The sequence below is a fragment of the Carcharodon carcharias genome (genome assembly GCF_017639515.1).
Source record: "Carcharodon carcharias isolate sCarCar2 chromosome 35 unlocalized genomic scaffold, sCarCar2.pri SUPER_35_unloc_2, whole genome shotgun sequence".
Taxonomy (NCBI): Eukaryota; Metazoa; Chordata; class Chondrichthyes; order Lamniformes; family Lamnidae; genus Carcharodon; species Carcharodon carcharias.
In genome coordinates, this window is record NW_024470712.1 from 1,577,402 (window position 1) to 1,595,737 (window position 18,336).

Genomic DNA, 18,336 nt, shown 5'->3' on the forward strand with positions numbered 1-18,336 from the left:
ATAGTGTGAGATTGAGTGAATATCTATGGCTGCGTGTTATTGTGTGTGTGTTTGTGTGTGTAATTGTGTGAGTATGTGTTTGTGTATTTGTGTGTGTGTGGGTTTCAGAGCGAAGCCGGGATTTTCCATGCCGGGCTTGAGTGTTCTCATTCCTTTTCCTATTTTTTGTTCATGAGCACACTCCCTATATTCAAGGGGACAGCCCAGGCTGGGTCTATGCTGCCCAGAAGCTTGTGCACACTGGGACGAATCAGCCTTTGCCTGAGTGCTTGTGAGCCTTGTGTTAGAAGCCTTCTCTGGATGCTTGTCGTTTGCCTTTTACACACGCCCCGGTTGCAAAGCTTTGCTTTAGCCAAACGACATACTCTGGGTCTACTTCAGCTGTATATCGCTGGAGAGTTCACCTCAGCGATATGACTGCTGCTGGAGAGTTCATCCGAGCGATTTAACTACTGCTGGAGAAAACACCCGAGCGATGTAACTACTGCTGGAGAGACCACCCGAGTGATGTGACTGCTGCTGGGGAGACAAGTGCTGGAGGGTCCATTGGAGAGATGGCTGATATAATCAGCAGCATATGGTGCTCGGGAAACCACCATGCCTCAAGTTCTCAGTTGTTCCCAATGTCCATGAGCTCTTCTGGGCCTCCATCCTGTTTAGCCCTGAAAAGTTGTTCCGTGCATGTTCCGGACCGGTGCGATTTCACGCTTTCAAGCATGTGGGGCGGGCGGTCGGTGGCTGGGAGGACGGTAATTGGACAGAATCGGTTGAAACTGGCATGTTTCACTACAAATATGGACTTTTCATTCTAATATGCGAAATACATTCTTATCTATTTCGTTACAAAGTTACTAGTCAGAATGAGTTCATGTATTTGTGCAGGTGTAACAATGATTAATTTAAAAAATGCCGTAAAAGCCCAGTGATAAATATTAAATTCATACAAAATAAAGGATTCCAGATCCCCTTGCTGCTGTCCACATAATTATTTCCTGTAGCTTAAATCTGTCCCATGTTCAATGTTTAACTTGCAAATTACGTGAAGAAACCCAGCAGTTTGCTGGTCCCAGCTGCACGGCAGCATCAGTTGTGCCTCGGGTCGAGTTGCACACGGATTCCTTCTCTCTTTCGCACAAGATCAATATCGACATTTTTGGATATGTAAGTTTTGAAATCCAAGAATTCGAAGTGTTTACAAACTTTAAACGGAATGTATCTTTGTAAGAACGACACACGTTTACAGACATTTACTTGAAAAATTCAGCTCAGTTCCACAGGACTGAGTTCCATGAATTTGACTAAAGTTTGCTGCAAGGATATGATCTGCCCTCAGCATTATGTACATCCAAAGTGATACATTTGGTAGCTTATTATTTGAGGACATCATCGGTGATTTTGTTTTCCAAACATCACGAAAGAAAACGTTTCAATGTTTTTGAATCATATGATGTGCAAACAGATTAGCTGCAGTTTGTATTACTGCTTCCTCTTAATAAGCTGCTGATTGTTCTAACAGCTTTTCTGTTTCTGTCGTCAAAATTTTCATTTCTACCAATTAACAAATCGTGAACATATTTTAATTTGCAATTATTATCTAATGCGAATAGTTATTTTGTAAGATGTATTTTAGTTCCAAAGTAATGTGATATTTGTGCCTTTACTGTTGCAGATTTGCCAAGATAAAATTTGCAGTCCACTTTCTGTGAGCATTAGAAAGGAAACCTTTTACGGAATGGGCCGTTTTTAAGCTTGACATTCCTCAGGGTCTCAGAATGTCTTAATCCAGTCCTGTAACTGACATTCATAAGACACGTCTTTGACTACTGAAGACCTGGCTATTTCCTTGTATTTCTATTCAAAACTTACTGACTTTATATTTCATGTCATTGAGCTTATTTCAGAGCTGAAAAACCATAGGCAATTAAGAGGTTTAAGACAGGCTGAAGACGGGAGGAAATGGACACAATGAATGTCGGTGATGAATTGGAGAAAGGAGAATGGAAACTTTATTAAACTTTAGTTTTCCAAAAAATGATATACTTTATTCATCAAACATGTTAAGGTGCAGTACATGACTGTTCCATAATGGCAAAATAATGTGGATGCTGAAAATCTGAAGCAAGAAAAAATGTTGGAAACTCAGCAGGTTTGACAGCATCGGTGGAGAGAAAGACAATATTAGTGTATCAACTCCGCATGACTACTCTTGGGACCTCTGAAGAAGAGTCATACGGACTCAAAACTTTAACTCAGTCTTTCTCTCCAAACATTCTGTCAGAGCTGTTGAGTTTTTCCAGCTTTTTTTTGGTTTTTGTACATGACTGTTCCATTTGGACTCATAGTATATTAACGTTCAATCTCTTTTGATGCAGCATGCCTTACTCTGATAATTTTAAACACACTTTCAAATTGGTCAGGCTTATAATTCTCATTTCATAACGAGCACTGCGTTGTAATTTTTTTACACAGAGATCAGATTGTTGGCAGAACATTAACAAGGTATTTCCTAAATAAAAAAGTATTGTGTATCCTGGAACAACAATCTCTCTCTCTCTCCCTCAATCCCACTCTTTCACTCTCCCTCTCTCTCTCTCTCGCACACACACACAGGAAGACGAACAGGCTGACAGACACAGGCACCTACACAAAACAGACTCACCTTCAGCGCTGTCCCACTGTAGGATGCTGTCATGTTTACATGGCACAGAAACACACTGCGTACACGCACACACACACAGATCAACAGAGAGATATACACTCTCTCTCTCACACATGTGCGCATATATAAAGAGACACAAACGTACAAGCGGACAGATACATAAATAGATGCGTGCACTCCGATAGGCACGTACAAACATACACAAACACTTACACACATGCACACAAAAATCATACATGCAGATAGCCACACAGGCGGACATATACTCAAGTATGCACCCACGCACATATACGCACGCACATGCACACAGACGGACAGGCACTCATCAGACACAGACGCACACAGCCACAGACATGTGCATAAACACACACACATATACACATTGTCACACACATTCGCACACACAGATGGACATAAACATAAATAGACGTATTTACTCACACACTCAAATACACACATGCACACACAACCTGGCCTTCAGCAATCTCCCTCGGCTGGGGTTTATCATGACCGTGGGCGCACAAACACACACACACAAACACACACACACACATAGACACACACAAAAACACATAGATGCTAAATAATTAAGATCAATTATACACTCTATCATAACTTGACATTTGGTTGCTAAGTTGAGCTTCAGACCCTATGCAGAGGAATACAATTGTACATGTTTCTTTTATTGGGGATAATAACTGATCCACAGGGTATAATGTTCGATCTGACTTGTAAAAGTTAACTTGATAGCCAAGACACAGACGGGTAAATTTAGTGTAAATCTTCAATTGGTCATGATAACTAATATTAAGGACGTAAAGTAAAGCTAATTGTTGTATTGGTCTTGAAAACATTACATGGGGAGAAAAGAAAGTTATATCGGTATTTCAGCTGATAAGCAACTAAATCAGAAGATTTCTGAACTGTGGGGAGCATAGAATAGCATTTCAAAAGGGCAAGGACAAGTTAGTGGAATGGGTAGGCAGGTGGTAGATGAAGTTCAATGCAAAAAGATGCAAAATGATTCATTTTAGTAGCGAGAACATGAGGAGAGACAGCACAAAATGGAGGATACATCTCTGAAGGGGGTATGAGCAGCGGGACAAGCCATTGACGGTGGCAGTATATTTTGAGAAATCAGTAACTAAAGCAAGGCTGTATTTATCGTAAAATAGAGTATAAGTGCAAGGAAGTTAGTTCAACCTGTATAAATCACTAGTTTGGACTCTAGGTGACATATTACATCGAGCTCTGGGCAAGGAATGTGAAGTTACTGTATAGAGGACAGATAAGCTTCATGAGAATGTTTCCAGGTTTGAGCTTGGAGAAGTTACAGGGATTGGTGTTGGGTCCCTTGCTGTTTGTGGTATATATAAACGATTTAGAATTGAATGTACGATGGTTGATCATTAAGTTCGCAAATGACACAAATATTGTTGGGGTGGTAAATAGTGCCTAGGATAGCCCCAGATTAAAGGAGGATATAGATGTGCTGGTCAGATGGGCTGATCATTGGCAAATGGAACTTAATCCGGATAAGTGTGAGGTGATTCACTTGGGCAGGACAAGCAAGGCACGGGAGTACACGATGAATTGTACCTGGGAAGTGCCGAGGATCAGAGGGACCTGGGTGTGCATATCCTCAGGTCCCTTAAGGTAGTGGAACATGTATACAAGCTGGTTATGAAGACATATGGGATACTTGCCAATATTAGATGAGGCATAGAGTATAAGAGCAGGAAGTTTATGCTTGATCTATATAAAATGCTGGTTAGGCCACAGCTAGAGTATTGCGTGCAGTTCTGGAATCCGCATTATGGGAAGGATGTCATTCCAGTAGAGGGAGTGCAGAGGAGATTCACCAGGATTTTGCCTTAGTTTTAGTTTTTAGCTTTAGTTATGAAGCGAGATTATATAGATTGGGTTTTGTTTCTCTGGAGGAGAGCAGATTGAAGGGGGACATGATTGAGTATTGAATTATGAGGTGCATAGATGGGGTAGACAGGAAAGAGCTCATCCCCTTGGTGGAGGGATCCATAACCAGTGGGCATAGATTTAAGATAAGGGGCAGAAGGTTTAGTGGGGATGTGAGGAAGAATTTTTTCACCCAGAATGGGTTGGGCGTCTGGAACTCACTGCCTGAAAGGGTCGTTGAATCAGAAATCCTCATAACATTTAAGATAGGTTTGGATGTGCACTTGCGATGCCAAGGCATACAAGGCTATGGGCCTGGTGCTGGAAGGTCTGTTTAGAATAGTTAAGTACTTGTCTGTCCGGCGCAGATTCGATGGGCTGAAGAGGACCTTTCTCTCTGCTGTTGACACCTATGACTCTACGAATCTAAGTTAGGATTGTTTTCCTTGAAGAAGAGAAGGCTGAGAGGAGATTTGATATGGCTATTTAGAATCATGAGTGATCCTTATTAAATAAGGGGAAACGGTTCATTTTTGTGAAAGCACTCAGGGTGAGGAAGTTCAGTATTAAGGTCATCAAGAAAAGAAACACATAACATTAAATATTATGTTTTCTCACAGCCAGTTGTTTGGATCTGTAGAACAGTGACTGAGAGCTGGTGGAGGCACGTTGAAATGAAGCATTCATTCGGGAGTTAGACTGTTATCTGAAAATGAAGAAAGTGCAGGTTATGGGGAGAAGGCTGGAGAATAGAACTTGGTGAGTTGCTCATTGAGACAGTCGGTGCAGACATGATGGGACAAATGGCCGCCATCAACTTGGTAACAGTTCTGTGATTCTGTTATTGAATTTGATCCTTCCTTTTCCCTGTGTCCCTCCTATTTCAATCTCTGAATTTCTGCCTTTCAGTTCCAGCTTTAATTAGAATCAGTGAAATATAGTTGCACTGCCATAATTCCCAGGGCCGCCTGGCTTTAAGGATCATTGACCAACCTGCAGCCAAGATCGAGCATTATGACGTCATGACCGTGGGTTGTTGGTGACATTTTCTGAATCGAAGCAATTGGGCCGGATTTCGATTGGCCGATGACCTGCAAGCAACCCAGCCATTGGCTTACGCTGTTGTCAATTGCAAAGTGGGCAGGGATAGGTCTTGCTGAGGTGAGCAAGGCGCTCGGCTATTGGTCGGATTTTGAAGCGGAATTTTCATTACTCCAGGAAATTCCAGGGCTGTTGCATCTCTCCAATTGGATATTAGAGCTGTCACTCTCATGCTGAAATGCTCCAATCGGACAGGGCAGGAGTCCCTCACATCTTCGGGACTCTCCATTTGTTTGAGGAGCTATCAGTCAAATATTGAACGATATGATTGAATGAAATTCCGTGTTAGATGGTGGGAATTGGTTTGTGGTGTCTGATTAATTGAAGTGCTGATGGCAGCGGTCGGAGCTTACTGATTGGCTGATGCAGCTGTCCGTGATGGTGTTCAGCTCCCTGATGGGCTGTGGTCAATAGTGAAGATCGCTGATTGGCAAAACTATCTGTGAGTCACTGGTTTGTGATTGGATGAAGCAGATGCCAGTCAGCTGTTGGAATGAACTGTTTGGCTGAACTGTCTATCAGTCAGCGGTTGCTGCTCCCTGATTGGTTGAGATGAATGTAGGCACACAGGAAGAATAAAACAAAAACAGAATTACCTGGAAAAGCTCAGTTCTGTTGAAGGGTCATGAGGACTCAAAACGTCGACTCTTTTCTTCTCCGCCGATGCTGCCAGACCTGCTGAGTTTTTCCAGGTAATTCTGTTTTTGTTTTGGATTTCCAGCATCTGCAGTTTTTTGTTTTTATTTTTAACACAGGAAGAATACCCTGACTGGCCTTTGTGACTCTGGACAAAAAGGCTGCAGCTCCCTGATTGGATGAAGCGACTGTCAGTCAGCTAGCAGGTCACCTTGATTGGCTCAGGTAGCTGTCAATCAGCAAGCGGTTCTCCCTGAATGGCTGAGGTGGCTGTGGATGAACATCTGATGCTGCTCCATTGGCTGCCGCACCTGTCAGTTATGAGGCTGATTGGCCTGATTGGCACAAGCAGCTGTAAGTTAGCGGTGGCGATCCCTGATTGGATGAGGTGACTGTCAGTCATCATGCGGAGCTTCCTCATTGGCGGAAGCACCTGTCCATCAGTGGCCAGAACTCTCTGATTGGCCGAGGCGTCCGACAGTCAGTTTTTTTCTTCATTAATTGAATAATTGATGTAACCGGATAATTCACCACTTTCTTCATCTGCGCTCGGAACTTGGATTGAGTCACAGCGTAAATAAATGTGTTTGTGCAACAACTTAAATTCAGCAGCATCAATCCAACTTGTTTTAAGATATATTCAGGATAGTTGAGGTAAACTAACTCTCTCACATCCAAATAGAAGAATTTTATAACATACACCGACCACAGGAGGATGAAGGTGCCGGATATGGTGAAGAGTAAAATCATAGACTTCCTCCTGCTCTCCATCTCTGGGTCACTGCGATTCTCTCCCTTACTCTGAGCCCTCAGTCCCTTCCGGACTCGACTGGTCACTAAAATGTGTCTGACTGTCAGAGCGTTGATCAGCAGAATTAAACCAAATGGGAGCAATGGGGTCAAAACCGTTTGAAACCAGAAATATCCAACCCATCTGGGATCAGTAAAAATGCTTGGCTGTGTCAAACAGCCCCACGGTACATTGTCGATTATCTGTCCAGGTACCAGTGTAAAGTACTGGGGGATGTTTTTTAAACCGAGCAGGATGCCGGTTGTCGCTAGAACCACAGCCGCTGTTTTCCCGGTGCAATATTCTGTTTTCAGCTTCTGGCAACGAATGGCCACAAATCGATCAAAGGAGAAAGTGACGGTGAACCAGACAGAACAGTCCAGGGCTGCAACCTGCAGGACACCACGAACACGACACACAGGAGTGAGGTGCAGGAAACTCAGTGGGAAATAATAATAATTGATCTTGTTCAGTATGACGTTTGTGATAATGACCAGTAGATCTGCCGTTGCCATGGCCACCAGGTAGCGAGTGGTGCAGGTGGAGAGGCCGCACTTTCCCCGGGACAGGATCACAATTCCCAGTAAATTAACTGTCAGAGAGAGGGGAGAATTGCCTGGAAATTATTGATTCAACATTCTCCATGTCTGTCCCTCTCAGGGAGGACAGGATTTCAGCACCAAAACAGAGTTTGGTCACAGGAGGACAGGCAGGCGACTGGCTGGTGAGTATTTCAGCTTTTAGCTTTGTTTTTATATTGAAATTAGCAGCTGAGTTACAATCACTTGTTGATTATTATTAAATTTAGTAATTTAAGGATGGGGGAAATTAAACAAACAATAAAGGTGAAACAACAAAAAAGAGCCAGACGTGAGCAGGTGTTTAAAGGGCAGGAGTTTACCTGTGAGGGAGCAGAACGGCTGTATAAAGAACGAGAGTGGAGCGGGTGCATATAGAGCAGGAGTTTACCTGTGAGGGAGCGGAGCGGCTATATAAAGAGTGAGAGTAGAGCGGGTGCATATAGAGCAGCAGTTTACCTGTGAGGGAGCGGAGCGGCTGTATAAAGAGCAAGAGTGGAGCAGGTGCATATAGAGCAGGAGTTTACCTGTGAGGGAGCGGAGCGGCTGTATAAAGTGTGTAGCGGAGTTTACCTGTGAGGGAGCAGAGCGGCTGTATAAAGAGCAATAGCGGAGTTTACCTGTGAGGGAGCAGAGCGGCTGTATAAAGAGCGATGCAGAGTTTACCTCTCAGGGAGCCTGTTCTCACACAGGCACTGGGCGGTGCTGGAATTTGAAAGGAGTGATGTCAGGACAAGGGAGAGAGCTGGTTTGTAGTTAGTGAGTAAGGTGCTTTCTTTTTTCTCCATTTTGAAACTACATTACAGTATGTAACAGTTACCGCATTTGACTTTATTCTGCCAGAAAAAAGCTAAATCGTTTTTCATTTGGCTTAAATTTAGAGAAACAGTTTTTTTTTAATAAAAATCAAACAAAAAGTATGGCAAAGGGACTCAGTCACGTGATTTGCATGGGGATTCTTCGACACGCATTGCATTGTGAATGACCACATGTGCAGGAAGTGCCACTGGATTCACCGGCTTGAGCAATGGGTTTCAGAGCGTTAGCATCAGCTGGAGACACAGCGGTGCATCCGCGAGACTGAGAGTTAGGTGGATAAAACATTTTTGGATGTGGTCACTTAGCAGCTTGAGGAAGTGCAGGAATGGGTGACCACCAGTCAGAAGAAGGGAGGCAGGTATGTAATGAGGAAAGCCACAGGTATGTAATGAGGAAAGCACCAGGCAGGTAATGAGGAAACCCTGTTTTTCTGTGTTGCAAAAGGGTAAGGGTGAATGTTCCTCTGGAGAGTGCAACCAGAATCAAATTCCAGGCCCTGTGGGTGTCTCAGCTGCACAAGTGAGGAGGGGTAAGAGTGCAAGAGCAATAGTGGTAGGAAAGTAAATAGTGAGGGGTGCAGACAGGAGCTTCTGCAGCCGTAGATGTGACTCCAGGATGATGTGTTGCCTCCCTTGTACCAGGGTCAAGGATGTCACAGAACAGTTGCAGGGCACTCTGAAGAGGGAGGGAAAACACAGAGGTCGTGGTTCACATTGGTATTAATGATTTAGGTAGAAAGAAGGATGAGGTCCTGCAAAATGAATTTAGGGAGCTAGGCAGCAGATTAAAACGCAGGACCTCAAAGGTTGCAACGTCTGGATGGCCCCCTTGTCACGTGAAAGTGAGTATAGGAATATGAGGATAGAGAAGATGAATGCGTGGCTGAAGAAATGTTGCGGGGGGGAGGCCTTCTGGCTCCTTGATCAGGGTATGTTTCTGGTGAAGTTGGTATCTGTACACGTTGGACAGGTTGCACCTGAACTGGCACAGGAGCAACATCTTTGTGGGGAGGTTTGCTAGTGATGTTGGGGTGAGGTTGTGGGTGGAGGGTAAAACGAATTTGTTATTTTTATGTAATAATGAGTGAAGGTACAGTAGAGGGTGGTGCACAGCCTAGTATAGAAGAGGAACTCAGTGAGTCTGGAAGGCAGAGCAAACATAGACCTGTTAAGGCACAGGGGAGTAAGGCAAGGCTGGGTCGCTGCTACTGTAATGAAAGGAGTCTTAAAAGTAGGGCAGATGAATTGAGGGTGCTGATTAACACATGGGAATGTGATATTGTTGCTGTCGCAGAGACATGGTTGGTGGTGGCGCAGGACTGACAGCTCAATGTTCCAGGGTATAGAGTGTTCAGGCATGACAGGGGCTGATGGTGACTTGGTGGTGGGGGTTTAAAATGGAAGTTGGCATTGCACGATTGATCAATAAGTAAATTAATGCCATAAGGAGTGATGGTATTTTAGAAGGTTCCTCAAATGAGGCCATCTGTAGAGAACTTAAATACAGTAGGCAATCACTTTGCTGGGGTGCACTAAATGCCTCCAAAGAGTCGGGGGGGGGGGGTGCTAGAGGAGCAGATATGTAGGAAAATCTCAGAGATGTGTACAAGGCTAATATTAGTAGGAAATTTCAATTCACCAGTGTTAACTTGGATAGTCTTAGTGTGAGAGGCTTCGATGTGGTGGAATTCTTAAAGTGCTTGAAAGAGAGCTTTTTGAGCCAACGCTAAAGCCCTACGAGAGAAGGGGCGGCACTGGACCTAATCTTAGGGAATGAAGCCAGGAAAGTGGTATAAGTGTCAGTGGGGGAAAGCATTTCGGAGACAGAGACCATAGTTCTTGGGGTTTTAAGGTAGTTATTGAAAATGACAAAGATGGCTTGTAAATAAAGGTCCTGAAATTGGGGAAGGCCGACTTCAATATTTTTTGACAGGATGTGGCCAAAGTGGACTGGGAGCAGCTAATTGAAGGAAAGTCTCCAACAGGCCTGCGGGAGTCATCAGAAAGGAAATAGTGAGAGTTCAGGGCCAACATGTTCCCGTAGAGGTGAGGGGTAGGACAAACAATTCCAGGGGATACTGGTTGTCAAGGGATATAGAGGATTGGATAAGGAATAAGAAAAGTGACTGATGGTAGATACAGGGGGGTTAAAACAGCGCGGAAGCCCTGGAGAAGCATAAAAAGTGCATGGTGGGGGAGGGGTGTGGTAGTTAACAAGTAGTTAGGAGAGTGAACAGGAGACATTACCAAACACTGGCGGGAAAGGTAAAGGAAAACCCAAGGCATTTTATAAATATATTCAGGGCCTGAGGATAACCAGGGAAAGAGTAGGACCCATCAGGGAACAAAGTGGCAGATTGTGCTGTAACCGAAGGACATAGGTGAGGTTATAAACGCTTACTTTTCATCTGTGATGAATGTGGAGAAGGACGATGTAGGTGTTAAAATCATGGAGGGGGACTGTGATATACTTGAACAAATTAGCATTGAAAGGGTCGAGTTATCAGTGGTTTTTACTTGAAAGTGGATAAATCCACAGGCCAGATGAGATGTAGCCCAGGCTGTAATATGAGGTAAGGGAGGAGGGTGCAATGGCTCTGAAGCTTATTTTCAAATGATCTGGCCATTCGAGGGGTGCCAGTGTACTGGAGGAGAGTGAGAGAGGAGAAGCGGGGCCATTAGCAGTGAGAGAGTGGGAGGGGAGCAACGGGTCCATTAGCAGTGAGAGAGGAGAAGCGGGGCCATTAGGAGCGAGAGAGTGTGAGAGAAGCAGCGAGAGAAGCAGCGAGGCTGTTAGCAGGATTTGAGAGGCGAGGGGGAATCACCCAGAATGATGTTGGAATCTGCAGCACACTGCCTGAGGGGGTGGTAGAGGCAGGAACCCTTACAACATTTAAGAAGTATTTAGATGAGCACTTGAAACGGCCTCGCATACAGGTTTAGGGGCCAAAAGCTGGTAAATGGGATTAGAATAGATAGGTACTTGACGCCTGGCACGTTCATGATGGACCGAAGGGCCTGATTCTATGCTGTATAACTCGGATACTCTGTGACCCTCTGACTCTATGAGTGAGAGAGGAACAGAGCAGGCATTGAGAGTGGGAGAGTGCGAGAAACAGCAGTGCCATTAACAGTGAGAGAGAAGGAACATTAACAGTGAGACAGTGCGAATTGAGTGAACGACCATTGGAGTAAACAGAGAGAGTGGCCACAGAGCATTACTGAGCAGGGGGAGAGGAGAGAGCATGAAAACAAGAGATCATTAAACCTATTAGCTGAAGTAGGCTATTCGGATAACGAATCTGTTCAACATTTAATGAGGTCATTGCTGACATGATAATCTTCAACTCCACTTTCCTTCCATTTTGCAGAACCTTTTGTTACCTTTTTAATTAAAAATCTGCCTCTCTCAGCCTTGAATATAATGAAAGACCCAGCCTTCAACGCCACCGACAGTAAATAATCCACAGACTCACTACGATCTGAGCGAAGAAATTCCTCCTGGTCTCTGTGTTAAATAGGCGACCCCTAACTCTGAGATTATGCCCACTGGGCCCTGACCCTCCACAAGGGGAATCAACTTCTCAGCATCTACCCTGCCAAGCTCCCCAAGAATCTTATTTGTTTCAATAAAGCTGCATCTCATTCTTCCAGAATCCAGTGAGTACAGGTATAATCTACTCAACCTCTCCACAGAAGAAAATCCCTCCATACCCGGGCTCAATCTAGTCATATTTCTCTGGGCTGCCTCTAATGTCAGTATATACTTCCTTAGATAAGGGGCCAAAACTGTGTACAGTATTCTAGGCTTGGCCTAACTTATGCTGTGCAAGATATTAGCAAGACCACCCAATGTTTTCCTCCATTCCCTTTGAATAAATGCCAACAATCCTGTCGCCTTCCCTATTACCTGCTGAAATTATATGTTTGTTTTTTGGGGGGGATTCATGCAGGCGGACTCCCAAATCCCTCTGTGCTGCAGCTTCCTGCAGTCTTTCCCCATTTAAATAATATTCAGCTCCTCTATTTTTCGTGCCCATTGCATAACCTCACATTTTCCCACGTTATATTCCAGCTGCCAAGTGCTTGCCCTCTCACTTAACCTATCTCTACCCCTCTGTGGAAACTTTGTGTCATCTTCACCACTTGCCTTTCCACCTACTTTTGTATCACCCATTAAAAAGAGATCATTACAGAGTCTGACGAGAGGTGATAGACCTTGAAAAAGCAGAGAGGGAAAAGAGCACGAGAACAGCTAATTGGTGGGTATGTGTAGTTGTTAAAGTAAAAGTGAAGTCTTTAGTTTGTTTTGAGGTCTGCAGTGTACTTTTCCTCTGAAAAAAGCTTCTTAAGTATAAATTCGGTACTGTTGTGCAAAATAATAATAACAATCAAGTGCTTCTAGGGGGAGATTCTTCAAGTGTAACGAGCAGGGATGCTAATATAATTGGTTAATTAATTAATTAAAATACATTAGCGATGGCAGGACAGCTAATGTGTAGCTGCAGCAGCATGTTGGCCTGTTGGACACCAAGGTGATCCAGAGAGAGCACATCAGTCGCAAGAGTTTGCAGCTCGAGAACATTCGGATCCGAGTTAAGGAGCTGGTGTCCGAGCTGCAGACATTGCGCCACATCAGGGAGGGGAAAGTTACCTGGACACTTTGGTCCAGGAGGTGGTCACACCCCTCAGATCAGGAAATTCACATTTGGTCTGGGATCAGAGACAGGAGGGTCTGATCGCAGGTGACGTAGGTCTGGGGACCAAGGGGGTCGCGTTCAAGGGGCCTTGGCCCCTGCAACTGTTCAACAGTGGCTAGGTTCTTGGAAGATGTGTGGTCGAGAGTGGGGACTGCAGGGAGGATGAGCAAACTGACCACGGCACCGTGGTACAGGCAGCCATTCAAGCTGGGGGTGGAATTAGGAAATTCAGTAGAGGTAGGGGACAGTATAATTGGCGAAGGGTATTGTTCATTGCATGAGTTCCGAAGGCTCTCTTTCCTGCCCGATGACAGGGCATCTCCACAGGGCTGGAGAGGAACTTGGAGTGGAGGGGATAAATCAACTTGTCACCATCCACGTTGATGCCAGCGACATTGACAGACCTAGAAACGAAATTCTGCTGAAAGAATTCGAACAGTTAGGAGCTAAATTAAAAAGCAAAGCCTCTAAGATAAAAATTTTGTGATTACTACCTGAACAACGGGCAAACTGCCATAGAATAAATAAAGACACGGATTTAAATATGTGCTCAAAGTTTGGTGTAGGAAAAATGGGTTTCAGTTCAAGGGGCATCGGCGCCAGTGCTGGGATCGGAGGGAGCTATTCCGCTGGGAAGGGCTTCACTTTAAAGATGCAGATTCCAACGTCGTGGTGAATTGAGTAACTAGGGCTCTAGAGAGTATTTTATGATAAATAGGTGGGCGGGATTTCTGGAGAGGGGATATGTAGGTTTAAGAAGCAAAATGATTTGGGAATTTTGCAGGGCAGCTATTTAGGTAATGATATCCAGAATGTGACAGAAAGGGACAGAGTGTAGAAACATAAAAAACACAACAGCAAATTGAGTCAAAGGGGGAAATGGTAAACAAGTCAAAATTGATGCCTCATTACTTAATTGCTGGCAGTATTCAGAACCAAACAATTAAATTAAAGGCAAAAATAGAGGTTAATGAGAATGATCTTATAGCCATTACGGAGACCTGTTTACAAAGAGATCAAAGCTGATAACTAATTATTCAGGGACATGTGATTTTCGAAAGGACAGGCAGGATGAAAATGGTGGTGGGATCGCTTTTTTCGATGAGATCGAATACGTTGGATAGCAAGAGATTATTTTGGATCTGCAGATGTAGAATTCACATGGGTAGAGGTAAGAAATAACAAGGGGGTGAAGACAGTGGTGGGAGTAGTCTACAGGGCGCCTGACAGTAGCTATCCCATAGGAAAGAGAATAAGTCAGGAGATAGTTATGACATGAAAAAATGGAAGTACATTAATTATGGGTGACTTGAATCTCCATGTCGTTTGGGAAAATCACATTGGCAGATGTAGCCACGATCAGGAAATCATAGAGTGTATCCGGGAGAGTTTCCTAGAACAATTTGCTGTGGATCTAATCAGCATTCAATCTACTTCGGATCTGTTAATGTGTAATTAGGCAGGTTAATAAATGATCGCAGTGTAAAAGGTCCCTTGGGAAAAAAATGATCATAATATGGTATAATTTAGCATTCAGTTTGAGAATGAAAATGGGTCCGAAACAACTGTGCTAAACTTACAAACAGATAAGTACAAAGGAATGAGGGCAGAGTTGGCTGGAGTAGACTGGGAAAGGAGTTCAACAGAAAAGACGGTTGATGAACAATGGCAGACGTTTAAGAAAATAGTTCATGACTCATATCAGCGATATATCCCTGTGAGGAATTAGGATTGTAGAATGAACATAATCAACCATAGTTTACCCAAGAAGTTGAGGATAGAATCAAGCTGAAAAAAGAAATACGTACATTGTGGCAAAGGTCAGTCGCAAGCCAGAATTATGATTTTTTTTAAACCAAGAAAAGGTAAACAAAAATACATTAAAGATTGCGAAAATAAACATGACTCCATGGGTGTAATGACCTCCATCTGCTCCGATCTCTTCTGGCTTTATAAAACAATCAAAAAGAACATTGGAACACAGTGAGAGCGATGCCGAATTGCTAAAATATCAGGAACGGGTTGACATCTGTTTCTGTAGGAGCAGCTCAATAGCAAATGGAGCTAAATCCAGACATTTAACGTCATACACTCACTACCAAATATCTTCAACCAACATCAAAACGCTTCCTGTTGTCAAACGATACATAGAGAGATAAGTAGCAGGTCTTATAAAAACGTTACGTAGCAGCTGCTTTAAATATACAAAATGAAGAGAGAGGCTTAAGTGAATTAATGCCTCTTAGAGAATGAGTCTGTGAAAATGAGAATGGGGAACCAGGAAATGGCAGAGGAGTTGAATTAATGCTTTGCATCAGTCTTCATGGTAGACGACACTAATCGCATTCCAAAAATACGAAATAATCAGGGGGAAAATGGGGGAAGGGAATAAAGAAATAACCATCACTAGAGAAAAAGTGATCAAGAAACTAATGGAGCTAAAAGCCGATAAATCCCTGTTGGGTTGCATCCTAGGATATTATAGGAAGTATCTGCACAAATAATGGATGCACTGACAGTAATCTTCCAAGAATCGTTTGATTGTGGAAAAGACTCAGAAGATTGGAAATCTGCCAAAGTAACAACCTTATTCAAAAAGGGAGGGAGAGAAAAGGCCCAGGTAACTACAGGCCAAATAGATTAACATGCACTATTGGGAAAACGTTAGAGTCTATTACAAGGAAAGTGATAGCAGAGCATTTAAAATACACAATATAATCAAGCAGAGTTAGCATGGCTTGATGACGGGGAAACCGTGCCTGACAAATTTATTTAGGATTATTTGAGGAAGTAAAAAGCAGAATGGATAAAGGGGAAACAGGATATGCAATATTCTGGTGTTTCCAAAAAGGCATTCAATAAGGTACCAGACACACGGTTGCTTAATAAGATAAGAGCTCATTGTCTTGGGGTAGTACACTAGCTTGGATAGAGGATTTGCTAACTAATAGAAGACAGAGAGCTGAGATAAGGGGGGCATTTTCAGAATAGTAAACTGTAAGTCGTGGAGCGCCACAGGGATCAGTGCTGGGACCACAGTTACTTACGATATAAATTAATGGCTTATATGATGGAAGTGAATGTACTATCGCCAAATTTCCAGTTATCACACAAATTGGTGTGAAGGCAAATGGTGAGGAAGACTCAAAGGGCCTACAGGGGCATATAGAAATGTTAAGTGAGTTGGCAAAACTTGGCAGATGGCATATATGATCGGAAATCGTAGGTTTATGCACGTGGCAGGAAGAATAGAGGAGCTCAATATTACTCAAATGGAGAAAGACTGCAGAAAGCTGCAGCAGAGAGGGATTTGGGAGACTGCACACATGAATATGAAAACATTAATTTCAGCAGTTGACAAGGAAGGGAAATAAATTGTTGACTTTAATTTCAAAGGGTATGGATTATAAAAATGGGGAAGTCATGCTACAACTATACAAGGCACTCACTTAGAATAATATCAACAATTTTGGTCCCGTTATTTGAGGAAAGATATGCTGGAAGTGGAGGCAGCCCATAGAAGGTTAAAAGCTGGTGCCGGATGTGGAGGGATTTTTTTCATGTGGGGAGATTGATTAGATTGGGCCTGTACTCATTGGAGTTTAATAGAATGAGAGGGGACCTACACTCAATGCAATTCTACACTGCCAGATATAACCATAAATAAATGTTGTTTGGGGTCATTTATTCCACTCTGGTTACTGACCCACACTCAGTACAATTTGACACTAACAGATTCAGTGAGTGAAAGAGTGGTGACTGGGGACAGGTATTCCACTCTGATTAATGACCCACACTCAGTACAATTCTACACTGACAGATAGACCCAGTAATACATGTTTACTGGGGACAGGTATTCCACTCTGATTAATTACACACACTCAGTACAATTCTACACTGACAGATAAAGCCAGTAATACATGTTCACTGGGGACAGGTATTCCACTCTGATTAACGACCCACACTTAGTACAATTCTACACTGACAGATAAAGCCAGTAATACATGTTTACTGGGGACAGGTATTCCACTCTGATTAATTACACACACTCAGTACAATTCTACACTGACAGATAAAGCCAGTAATACATGTTTACTGGGGACAGGTATTCCACTCTGATTAATTACACACACTCAGTACAATTCTACACTGACAGACAGACCCAATAATACATGTTTACTGGGGACAGGTATACCACACTGGTCACTGACCCACACTTAGTACAATTTCACACCAACAAAAACACCCAGAAATATAGGGTCACTGGAGTCAGGTACTCCACTCTGGTTACTAACCAACAATTAGAACAATTTGACACTAACAAGTACAGTCAGTGAAAGAGTTGTGACTGGGGCCAGGTATTCCACTCTGGTTACTAACCCATACTTAGGAAAATTTGACACTAACAGATAAAGGCAGTGAAAGATTGGTGACTGCAGCCAGGTATTCCACTCTGATTAGATAGACCCAGAAACATATCGTCACTGGAGTCAAATTTTCCAATCTGGTTACTAACACACACTTAGGACAATTTGACACGAACAGGCACAGTCCATGAAAGTGTGGTGACTGGGTCCAGGTATCAAACTCTGATTAATGACCAAACTCAGGGTGATTTTCCTCTGACTCCCACTAAATATTCCTTCTGAGATTTTGCCTTCACTCAGGTCTACTTTAACATTGCACAATTTTCCACTGAATACTAGGACATAATTCATCAGAGATCCTGCGAGTTACAAGCAAAGGTTTATTTTCATTTGACAAAACTGAATAAAGCTGCAGAGACATTCAAGACATTTTAATTCAGCAAATTATATCACTATTCAGTGTGTCTATGACAGTGAGCACCAGATCAGCATGTAATATTTTCAGTCACAGTTTAAAATGAGAGAGCCGCTCACATACAGATTTACACAACTTCAGTAGTTATGGTCACTCACCAGGAACACCGAAAACAGCAAGGATTGTGTAGAATATTTTCTCAGCTTCATCAATTGGTTCCATCGCTTCAGTGCGAAGTGATGTGCCCCTTTGTGCTGCTGGTAATCTCTGCCTTAAACGCTGAGGTGATACACTCCCAAAGCCTTTAATTTATACCCGGTGGGATCACCTCAGGGACGTTGAAATTGCAACACTGTTC

The 18,336-nt window shown here is 43.2% G+C and overlaps 1 pseudogene; it reads right to left on the reverse strand.

The window, feature by feature from the left end:
• Positions 1-1,083: 1,083 nt before the first annotated feature.
• The window catches only part of LOC121274203, a 109,000-nt pseudogene continuing 91,747 nt past the window's right edge, over positions 1,084-18,336 (reverse strand).